Raw genomic sequence first — 13247 nt, 5'->3', positions numbered from 1 at the left:
AAATACACACACATGAACACACTATTCCATCACATACACACACTTATTCCACATATACACACACATGAACACACTAGTCCATCACATACACACACTTATACCACATATACACACACATGAACACACTAGTCCATCACATACACACACTTATACCACATATACACACACATGAACACACTAGTCCATCACATACACACACTTATACCACATATACACACACATGAACACACTAGTCCATCACATACACACACTTATACCACATATACACACACATGAACACACTATTCCATCACATACAGACACTTATACCACATATACGCTGACATAAAGACACACTTCTATCACATACACACACTTATACCACATATACACACACATGAACACACTATTCTATCACATACACACACACTTATACCACATATACGCTGACATAAAGACACACTTTTGTCACATACACACACTTATACCACAAATACACACACATGAACACACTATTCCATCACATACACACACTTATACCACATATACGCTGACATAAAGACACACTTCTGTCACATACACACACTTATACCACATATACACATGCATGAACACACTATTCTATCACATACACACACACTTATACCCCATATACGCTGACATAAAGACACACTTCTATCACATACACACACTTATACCACATATACACACACATGAACACACTTATACCTCATGCGCACACACACACATGAACACACTATTCTATCACATACACACACTTATACCCCATATATGCTGACATAAAGACACAATTCTATCACATACACACACTTATACCACATATACACACACATGAACACACTTATACCACATGCACACACACACACACACATGAACACACTATTCCATCACATACACACACTTATACCACATATACGCTGACATAAAGACACACTTCTATCACATACACACACTTATACCACATACACACACACATGAACACACTTATACCACATACACACACACATGAACACACTTATACCACATACAAACACATGAACACACTTTTACCACATACACACACGTGTACTATACACACACACACACACACACACACACATACACATGAACAAACACTTATACCACACACACATACACACACCTATTCCACAAATACACAGACATGAACACACTATTCTATCGCATACACACACTTTTAGCCCATACACACACATGAACACACTATCACATACACACACTTATAGCACATATATGCTGACATGAAGACACACTTCTAGCACATACACACACTTATACCACATATACACACACACATGAACACACTTATACCACACACACAGACATGAACACACTTTTACCACACACACACACACACACACACGCACACACACACACACACACACACACACACACACACACACACACACACACACACACAGAGACACACAGACACGCGAATACACACTTACAGTATACCACATACACACACGAACACACTAACCACATATACACACTCAAGACCACACATTTGAACCACTTACACACGAACACACTCATATCTCTCACACACACCCTGAGAGTGTACCTATGTTGTGTTTGTGAGGTGAAGCTGAATCTAGGCCACAGACAGGGAAAAGAAGGCTGCTGTGAGCTTCAGATAAATGGGTTTGAATCACTTTCACTTTAGGACGATCCAGATTCAGTGTTCAGATTAAAGGGGGAATGTCATGAAAATCCACCTTTTAATGTTTGTTTAGGGGTGAAATTTAATTCAGATTAGAAATTTGACAATCAGATTAGATCGGTAGTTAAATCTATTATTTAATCAATTAAGATAACTAGCTGAAATAAAGCAATACACTACCTGACAAAAGTCTTTTTGCCTATCCAAGTTTTAGGAACACATAATAACTTGACTTCTAGTTGATCATTTGGTATCAGAAGTGGCTTATATGAAAGGCAAAGGCCTCTAGATTACGCTTATTTGACCAAAATAAAATATGATCATGCTTTGATTTTTAATGATTTAATTAGGACAGTAAGCTCTGACTTTGCTTAGACTAAAGTCTTGTCACTTAACAGAAATAATGTCCAGTATAGAATATAAAGTCATGCTGCAGTGGAAACAGAATGAATATTGTGTCTGACTCCATCATGAGCTTGGAGGACTGCATCCATACATCTCTGCAATGACTCAAATCACTCATTAATAAAGTCATCTGGAATGGCAAAGAAAGCGTTCTTGCAGGACTCCCAGAGTTCATAAAGAGTCTTTAGATTCATCTTCAATGCTTCCTCCATCTTACCCCAGACATGCTCAATAATGTTCATGTCTGGTGACTGGGCAGGCCAATCTTGAAGACCTTCTCTGCTTTCAGGAACTTTGATGTGGAGGCTGAAGTATTAGAAGGAGCGCTATCCTGCTGAAGAATTTGTCCTCTCCTGTGGTTTGTAATGTAATGGGCAGCACAAATGTCTTGATACCTCAGGCTGTTGATGTTGCCATCCACTCTGCAGATCTCCTTCATACTGAATGTAACCCCAAACCATGATTTTTCCTTCACCAACTTCACTGATTACTGAGAGAATCTTGGGTCTATGCAGGTTCCAACAGGTGTTCTGCAGTATTTGTGATGTTTGGGATGCAGTTCAACAGATGATTCATCAGAAAAATCGACCTTCTGCCACTTTTCCAAATGATCAACTAGAAGTCAAGTTATTATTTGTTGTTCTTACAACTGGGATCCACGACAAGACTTTTGTCAGATATTGTACATCATATCCTAATCAGGCTGTGAGGATCAGTAATTTTAAAGAAAGCAGCTTTACTCCTCAACAACTAACGTTACATAAATATATTTACTCATCATTCCGAATCATCCTGGATCAGTCTAGAAGCTTCTCTTCTTCTTCATCCTTGTCTTGAACATTCATCCATTCATTTCCTGTTCTGCTCAATCCTTTTATTAATCAGGGGTCGCCACAGCGGAATGAACCACCAACTTATCAAGCATATGTTTTACACAGCGAATGCCCTTCCAGCTGTAACCCATCACTGGGAATCACCCATACACTCACCCAATTTTTCCTGTAGCGCATGTGTTTGGACTGTGGGGGAAACCAGAGCACCCGGAGGAAACCCACGCCAACACAGGGAGAACATGCAAACTACACAAAGAAATGGCAACTGACCCAGCTGAGGCTCGAACCAGCGACCTTCCTGCTGTGAGGCGATCGTGCTACCTACTGCGCCACCATGTTGCCCTGTTTTGAACACGTAAAATTGAATCCACTACTGTTAATTTCTGACATGTTAGCTGTGAGATTCACTTGTTTTGCTTTTTTCTGGGGCAAGCACCTAAAGTCTCCGCCCCTTTCTTAAAACAGCAATTCATTTGCATTTAAAGGGCCATACACACATGTGATTTTCTTACATACAAATAGGGGGATATTTGACAAGCTATAATAATTGACTTGTGCGATATTTTGAGGGGAATCCACACACAAACACACACACATTCTGGGAATTTATTTGACATCTTATGGAAGGAGGTGATCACTATTTTTTAATGTCTAAATTAATGTAAGCATGAACTGAAGTGAATTTGTCCCCAACTCTGATCTATTGTGTGTCTAATCTTTTTTTTAAGGATGATGAAACTTTTGAGAGCTTGATATGAAACGCAGAAGAGCTTGTCGTTCTCCTGAAGCTCAGGTGACACTGGACTCTGAGAGTTTAGTGTGACTGAAGAGGATTGAATTTCAGCTTGTGTTACGCTTCGTCTGTTTTGTCCAATGTGCTGTTGGTTGAATTATATCTGATAACCTGAAAGACAGCAAAATTCAGATTACTGCATTACACTTAAAGCAGTGTCTGCTTTTACAACTGTAAAAGAGCATCTTAATTACATCTGCTTTTACATTTAAATTTATATTTATTTATTTATGAGCAAATGAATATTTCTCAGGCATATTTTACATGTGTGCTTAATAAAATATAACTTAACATTAAACATGAGGATTTTGTTTCAATTCTAACTTTCATTAATAAACATTTTAGTTTACAAATATTTCACATTTTACTTAAGTAAAAAATAAGTACATTTAATTTAATGTATTCCGCTGAAATAAATGTTTTGCGTAACGTATTTAATATTTAATTTTTTAAGCTCCATTTTGTTTGCATATTCACTTATAAAATATTTTGTATTGATACAATTTTGATTAAATGATCAATAAAAAAATATTAAAATATACTAACATTTATTTTATGTTATTAAATATTATATAATTTATATATATTTTAAAATATATTTGAAACTAAATTCATTTGCTATAAAGATATTGCTTGATTATTTTTATTATTATATTATTATTATTTATATTTATATTATATTATTAGATTATTACTCATTCCTTCATTTTCTTTTCGGCTTAGTCCCTTTATTAATCTGTGGTCGCCACAGTGGAATGAACCACCAACTAATGCTGCGGTCCCACTAGAGTTTGTGCATGCGAAATTCTGTAATATGGCGCTGTGAAAAGGGGCGGGATTAAACAAGATCATTAGACAATAAATAAAAAGTGAGCAATTGGTCCATGTTTTAAATTTCTGTCCAGAGAGGTCAGGTTTTGATTTTCAATTGGTGTCACGCAATCACATGATGCGATTTCACAGGTCAGAGTTCACTTGAACTTTCCAACGCAACGAACTGCGAAACTTGTCGCACAAGCTTGCGTTTCCTGTCTGACGCATTTGTGTGCGTATGAATGGAAGTCTATAGTCTAAATACCGTACGTTCACACCGAAAGCGGCAAGAGCGTCAAAGTAGCCGGAAGTCATTCATTTTCAAAGGGAGCAGCGCGATGCGTCTTCGGCGGTGTGGGAGTCAAGCAGAGTTAAAATCAAGTCAACTTTATGGTAATGAACTATGACGCGGTTCGGCGGCAAGCAATCATAATGTAGAAGCAATCAGAATGTAGAAGTCCACCGCATTAGAGGAGTCCAGAAAACACAGTCCTGTGAACTTTGGTTCCAACCACAGTTGTTCCCAAAGTTTTGATTATTGTAGTCGCGGGTTTTCCAATTATTTGTTTTCTTACAGAAACATACATTAAAAAGTTACTGGCGAGTTACTGATGTGCATTAATGTTATATAATTTTTTTCTTTAAGTAATTGGAAATCTCATGCGGCAATACAAAACAGTATTGCTTCAGGATATTTTAGACAATTGGACAAATTAAATAATTAAGCGGAGCAAAGCCACACCACATGCAACTTGATCTTCCATTGTTAAATAAATTTGATAAAAATAGAGCAATATTTTTACGCTAGAAAGCATGTTCAATGTGGGAATGTAACTGATATGATATGATATGATATGATATGATATGATATTATATGATATGATATGCTGCAACGGCTCCTTTAAATACGAGATCAATGTAGCAAATTTTGACGCTCTCGACGCCGGAGTTTAAGGCAGACAGCGTTGACGCCAGGGCGGCCAGAGTGACCTTTGACGCTCTCACCGCCTTCGGTGTGAACGCACAGTGGAAACCAGAGCACCTAGAGGAAACCCACGCCAACGCCCTCTGCACCACCGTGACGGCTATTATATTATTGTTTTTAGTATTTTATTTTAGCATTTGAGGATTTGTTTATTTTAATTATTTAATTTTATTTGTCAATAAAGGAGAAATCACTGACTAACCAACCAACTTCGAGAAAATATCAATCTATCAATCAATAAAACATATCTAAGGATCAAACGACAAAAAATAAGGTCAAGAATCAGCATACAGCTTACTATCATCTCAAAAACATTGCAAGAATTAGATGCTTTGTTTCCAGTGGGGACTTAGAGAAACTTGTTCATGCTTTTATCAGCAGCAGGGTGGATTACTGTAACGGTCTCCTCACGGGCCTTCCTAAAAAGACAGTCAGACAGTTACAGCTTATCAAGAACGCTACGGCCAGAATTCTGACCAGAACCAGGAAATCAGAGCACATCAAACCTGTCCTCAGGTCTTTAGACTGGATCCCAGTTACATTCAGAATAGATTTTGAAGTACTACTTGTCTATACATCACTAATTGGCCTAGGACCTCAATACATTATAGATATGCTCACTGAATACAAACAGATCACTCAGATCATTAGGATCAAATAAACTATAGAAATTACAAGAGTTCAGTCAAAGCAGGGTGAATCGGCTTTCAGCTACTAACAGCGCCCCTGCTGCTGTGAAAAGCTTCCAGAAATGATCAGATGTGCTCCAACATTAGGGACATTCACATCAAGACTGAAAACACATCTGTTTAGCTGAGCCTTTACTGAATGAGCACTGTGTTACATCCAACAGATCGCACTATTATGTCTTTCTTTTCTCTTTCATTCTTTTATAATCCGTTTTATCACATTTAATCAGTTTTTATTTGTTTTAATCATTTTAAAATTATTTTAATCATTTTATTTTCTTGTGTCTTTTATTCTTGTTTATGTAAAGTACTTTGAATTACCATTTTGTATGAAATGTTCTATATAAATAAACTTGCCTTGCAAAACTAAATAGTTTTGCTTTATATTTGATTTTTTTAAATTAGATTTTATTTGTTTATTTTAATTATTTCATTTTATTTGTCATTAAAGGAGAACTCCCTGACTAACCAACCATTTTGAGAAAATATAATTTAATCAATCAATAAAACGTCATTCATAGCATTTAAAAACACAGAAAGTGGAATTTTTAAAAATAAATCTTATGTAATTATAATTAGTCTATCTAAACTATTTAAAACAATATATATAATATAAATAATACTTTTATATGCAAAGTTAATGCATGAATTAATCATAAATCACCAATTAACCAGATTATTAAGGATTTAAAAATAATATTAAATATATTTAACAATATTTTGTTATAGTATTAGAATTATGTAACTGAATTATACATTTTTACATTTTTATATATTATTGGGTAATATGTAATTTATAAAAATACATTGCATATAAATCTTCAAATAAATATTTAATTCACAGTTAAATAATACTGTACAATAGTTAATTATGTCAATGCTTTTAATATAATCCTTCCTTCATTTCGTTTCTAATGCTTGATTTTTTTCAGCCGCTGTACATGCAAATGAGCCTCTATAGTTCATGTAGTGCTGCCATCCTGCAATTACCCCTCGTTTTTTCCCCACTTCATCCATCAACCCCCCACCCCCTTCTTTCTCACGATGGTTTAGTCCATGAACCTGCTCAGGCCGTGTGGTTCACTGTACCTTTAAGAGGCGGAGGGGGGTTATAAGAATGTCAGATGAGCTCGGTTTGTGCCATGCGGACCTGCGCGCACACATACACTCACTCACACACGCCACGCTGAAAGCTGGTGCAAACGATTGCCACTGAAGAAGAAGAAGATACGGATGTGAGAGATCAGGATGGGTGTAACTGGAGAAATGAAGAAGGACGAGGCTGCGTAAGAGACACACTTAGCGGACCGAGGTGAGGACGGTCGACAGCCGCCTCAGCAGGTATGTGGTGCTGCATCACTGTTATCCTCCAGGGCTCAAAATTCACCGTATATTCCCGTCAGACACATTTACGACTGCAGTATCCACCGCCTGTTTAGTTAACGAACCTGTTTTCAAACGGACGGAGATTTGCTTCAGCGCGCGGTTTCTTAACGCCAATATTTATCAATCAATATTAATGAGGCACTTTCTGTCCTGGTGTTGTGACAGACAGACAGACAGACAGACAATCTGCTGTGGATTATAATGGACTCGAGCTCTATGAACTCCTCTAAGTGAGTGTGTGAGTGAATGCTGAGGACTGATGGGATGTGGCGACTGTCTCTCCATCATTTCACGGACTGCAGGAGAGAGAGAGAGACTCAGAGTCAGTTTGTGTGCAGTAGCTTGATTTAAGAGGTCAACATGAAGATATCAGAGATGTGGGAGAAGATATTGAGGAAGGATAGACTACTGGTGGATGGGCAAATGGAATGAGATAGATAGATAGATAGATAGATAGATAGATAGATAGATAGATAGATAGATAGATAGATAGATAGATAGATAGATAGATAGATGGATGGATGGAGACTATTGATGGATGATTGATTTGATTGATGGGACAGGTGAAGGAATAGATATATAGATGAATGAAATTGGTAGATAAATTGAATGTTGGATAGATAGAATGGCAGATGGATAGATGATAGATTGATGGATGAATGAATGGACAGATGAAGAGATAGATAATTGGTGGATAGATGGAATGGTTGCAAGATAGATAGATAGATAGATAGATGAGCAGATGGATGGATAGACGATGAATAGATACAATTGATGGATGATTGATGGGACAGGTGAAGGAATAGATGGATAGATTAATGAAATTGGTGGATCAATTGAATGTTGGATAGATGATAGATTGGATAAATGAATGGACGTAGGGAGGGATAGATAATTGGTGAATAGATAGAATAGTAGAAAAAAAGATAGATAGATAGGCAGATCAATGAGTAGAGGGATAGATGATGAATGGATACAATTGATGGATAATTGATTATTTGATTAATGGGACTAGTGAAGAAATGGATGGATGAATGCAATTTGTGGATCAATTTAATGTTGGATGGATGGATGGAATGGCAGATGGATTGATAATAGATTGATGGATGAATGAATGGATAAACGGAGTGATAGACAATTGGTGGGTAGATGGAATGGCAGATAGATAGATAGATAGATAGATAGATAGATAGATAGATAGATAGATAGATAGATAGATAGATAGATAGATAGATAGATAGATGGGTGGATGGATAGATGCTGAATGGATTCAGTTGATGGATTGATTATTTGATTAATGGGACTAGTGAAGGAATAGATGGATAGATGAATGACATTGGTACTGTAGATCAGTTGAATGTTGGATGGATGGATGGAATGGCAGATGGATAGATGATCGATTGATGGATGAATGAATGTATTTACAGAGGGATAGATAATTGGTGGATAAATGGAATGCCAGATAGATAGATAGATAGATAGATAGATAGATAGATAGATAGATAGATAGATAGATAGATAGATGGATGGATGGATGGATGGATGGATGGATGGATGGATGATGAATAAATTGTTTAAATGATGGGACTGATAGAGGAATAGGTGGATAGATGATTGAAACTGGTAGATAAATTGAATGTTGGATGGATGGAATGGCAGATGGATAGATGATAGATTGATGGATGAATAAATGAATGGACGGACGGAGGGATAGATAAATGGTAGATAGATGGAATGGCAGCAAGATAGATCCATAGAATGGCAGATCGATGGGTGGACGGATAGATGATGAATGCATATTGTATATAATTGGTAGATGATTGATTGATTGATTGATTAATTATTTGATTGATGGGACTGGTGAAGGAATAGATGGATGAATGAAATTGGTAGATTAATGGAATGTTGGATGGATAGAATGGCAGATGGATTGATGATAGATTGATGGATAAATGAATGGATGGACGAGGGATAGATAATTGGTGTATAGAGGGAACGGAAGCAAGAGAGGTAGATAAATGGATAGGTGAAATGCCAGATAGATAATATATCCATAAAATGGCAAAAAATAAATAATAATAATTATGTAATAGATAATCAAGGGTAGAGTTGCAAAATCAAGATGCTTAATTTATAAAGGTCAAGTAATATAACAACCTTTATTTGTGTTAATGGTGAGGTGTGAAACTGCTGCTGCACCACTAGTGGAAATAAACTGAACTGCAAATATATTGTTATCGAACAGGTTTCCCATGCTTTGGGGAAAACCCAGTCTAAATTCTTGCACATGGGAAACAACTTCACACCTTTAGGAGTATCCAGCAGATTCACAATTCCCTGTCTGGTCTGTTAACAAGCTGCAAACCTGCTCTGTTTTCAGGCAGACAGAGATTCACCTCAACACGCAGTTTCTACCTGAATAACGCTGAAGCTCCAGTATTCATCAATCAGTATTCAAAAGGCACGTTTTGCCCTGGTGTTAAGAAAGAGAGACAGACATAGAGAGAGATTTTGAGATTTCAGATTTAATTACAATAAGAAAACGCAAAAAATTTTTCAACAATCAGTACAATATCAAGTAGCACCAACAAAATAAAACAAACATTAAAATCCATCTAGTAATCTATGGCACCAAAGCAAGTCAAAAAAAACAAGATCAGTCATAGCTTTAAAATATCGGAAATCAATTAAAATCCTAGACTTCACAGAGTTAAAAAAGACCACTTCTAACAAAACGAATCAAGTTAGCAGAGAGAGAAAAAGAGCAGATTCATAGCTGCTGTGGATTGTAATGGACTCTAGATCTATAAACTCCTCTAAGTAAGTGTGTGAGCAAATGCTGAGGAGTGATGGGATGTGGTGACTGTCTCTCCATCATTTCACAGACTGCAGAGAGAGAGAGAGAGAAAGAGAGAATCAGTTTGTGTGCAGTAGCTTGATTTGAGAGGTTAACATGAAGATATAGAGATGTAGAGCGGGAGAAGATATTGAGGAAAGCAGTGATGGTGGAGGAGGTGGACTATAGAGTGAATTAAGCTGTGGAGAAAGGGATGGATGGATGGATGAAGAAACAGGAGAAGAGCCATCAGTCTGTGATAAATTGGCAAAAATGTCATGTTGCATGAACGCCCACCTCATCATATACTCGCTTTGGTGCCCATTGTGGTCAACACAAACTGATCATTGCATTGCACATCGATCATTAAAGCAGTTTTGTCTTCCTAAAAAAAATCAGTTGGACTTTAAATTGTGACAGTATGGAAAACGCAAATAATAAGTCGTGATTTCTAAGTTTGCTTTGACTTGTATTTCATTGCAGACAATACAACAAACAATATTAATGTGTTCCTCCTGATTTTTATAGTTTTTTTTTTCAAAATAAACACAAATATTCCAATTATGGTTTTTGCAACACATTTAAAAAAAGGTGGAACAGTCAAGCATTTACCACTCTGTAATGTTGCCATTTATTTTCACGACACTTAAAAGACGTTTAGGAACTGAAGACAGCAAGTGATGAAGTGTTTCAGGTGTAATTTTGTTCCATTTTTCTTAAGTCTTAAGGTGGGCAACAGCACAGGGTCTTTGTCGTATTTTGCACTTCAAAATAGGGCTGGGCGGTAAAATCGTAGTTGTTATTTATTGACCGAACACCATTGTCAATATCGATAATAAAAGATTTGCTATGTAGTTTCGGTATGAAGGGCTATAGTTTTATTTAAATGTGGCTGCTGAGCGTGCGCCTTGTAAGCAATACCAATAAGCTTAGATTATGAGTTTGTCATTTCCAATGGAGGTGTGCACACGACGCGCACATGGGAGTGACGTGCAAGTGGTGCACACATAACGCTCGCGCATTTTCCAGGAACACCTAGTTGAAAAACATCTGAACTTTTCCGAATGCCTCGACCGCTAGAACTAACCAATCTGCTTCACACTTTGTATGGAATATACACATTTCAGTAATAACTGCATACAAATTACCTCAGACAAAGACAAAGCATGTGCTCGTGCTTGTCACTTCAAGTCAGAATAACAACGCATGCAAAAATAAATGCTGTATAGCAGCAGTAAAGAGATTGTAAATAAAAAATGCCAGAATGTAACCAGAGTGGCTTTTTGTTTGTTTTTTCTTGTGCATCTCAGCCACTAGCTCCCCAGCCGAAAGATTTTTTACCCATTAGGGGTAATGTAGTCATCCAACTTCACAATTTATAGTGTTGCAGTATGTATTTAAATAATGATGGCTGGTTCCTTTACTTGAAAGCTCAGATTTGATCATCATAATTTGTTTTGTTTACAGAGTTTGAGGTTTACTATATCATTATTATTCACACCTTACAGATGCTGATCTACCTTTACCATTGCACACGCTTTGTAACATTTTATTAATCAAGTTTAAAAGTCTTTAACACTTATGTTTATTTTATGATAAAAAATGAGATATTTTGTTTAAATATTTTTGTTTTCGACTATTAAAACCTTAGCAATGCTGTTAAGGCCTTAGTGATGTTGGTAAATTTAAAAAAGGTGGTTAAATAAAAAAAAATCCTAATATTCCCTAATGTTATGTTAAAAATATTCAATAATTATTGATATCGAATGATATGAAACATGATATCGTGATAATTTCTTTTTGCAATATCGCCCAGCCCTACTTCAAAATGTGCCACACGTTCTCTATTGGAGACAGTTCGGGACTGCAGGCAGGCCAGCAAGTACCTGTATCCTTCTCCTCCACAGCCAGGACTTGCATTGTCTTGTTGAAATATGCATGGGTTTCCCTGAAAAATGAGGCAGCATATTGTGCCCCAAAATATCTACGTACTCTAAATTAAACAAACTATGACAGTGTGACTGAATGAATTCAAATTGTGCTTGATTTTGAGCAGTGTTTCTGTAATCAAATGAGGATGACCTTGATTATCTTTTTTCAGTTCTGCAGTTTAATTCAAGTTTACTTGTACAGTGCTTTTTTTCAATTATTATCTTTCCAAAACAGCTTTACAAAAGCTGCACGTCATTACATTACTGTCAAAATCAGAAAAGTTAAGGAGTTTTCTATAGTGTTGGGAGCATATAAACATAGTAAACGGGCAGTTATACAGTATACAGTGTATACTTCCAAAAGAAATCATATTTGCATGTAATAATAAATAATAATCCATGCTCTATGAAGTGTATTTGTGTATTAGGGGTTTGTTGTCCTCGAAGTTCTCGGATGTTGGCATCATCTCTTTACAGTTGCACTCCACAAATAGAGAACAAAGAAAAGAATTAGCGAGTTCTTCTCTCATTACTTAATTTTGAAGCAGCCTTTGAAAATCAGCATCTAGTTTATGTAAATGTTCTTGTTAAAAACAGATATTTTCATCAGTCAAAACTGAATTGGGATTGGCTTTGCTAAATCGTCAATAAAATGAAAGGAAGTCAAGTAAAATGAACTGAACCTCAAAGAATCATGTAATTATTTTCAAACTACAAATGCTAGCTTGAAACTAAACTAAATCCAAAACTTTAAATGTTTGCTTAATCATTGATGAATATCTAGAAGATAGATGTAAACATCGTCAAATTGTAGCTCTGACAGGGGCGCAACGGTTTTAAATGACTGAAAAATGGCTGTGGGTGCAGTATATGGATCACAAGTGCCCACAAT

Source organism: Danio aesculapii, chromosome 24 (assembly GCF_903798145.1).
Source record: "Danio aesculapii chromosome 24, fDanAes4.1, whole genome shotgun sequence".
Lineage (NCBI taxonomy): Eukaryota > Metazoa > Chordata > Actinopteri > Cypriniformes > Danionidae > Danio > Danio aesculapii.
Note: the sequence above shows the minus strand (reverse complement) of the source record.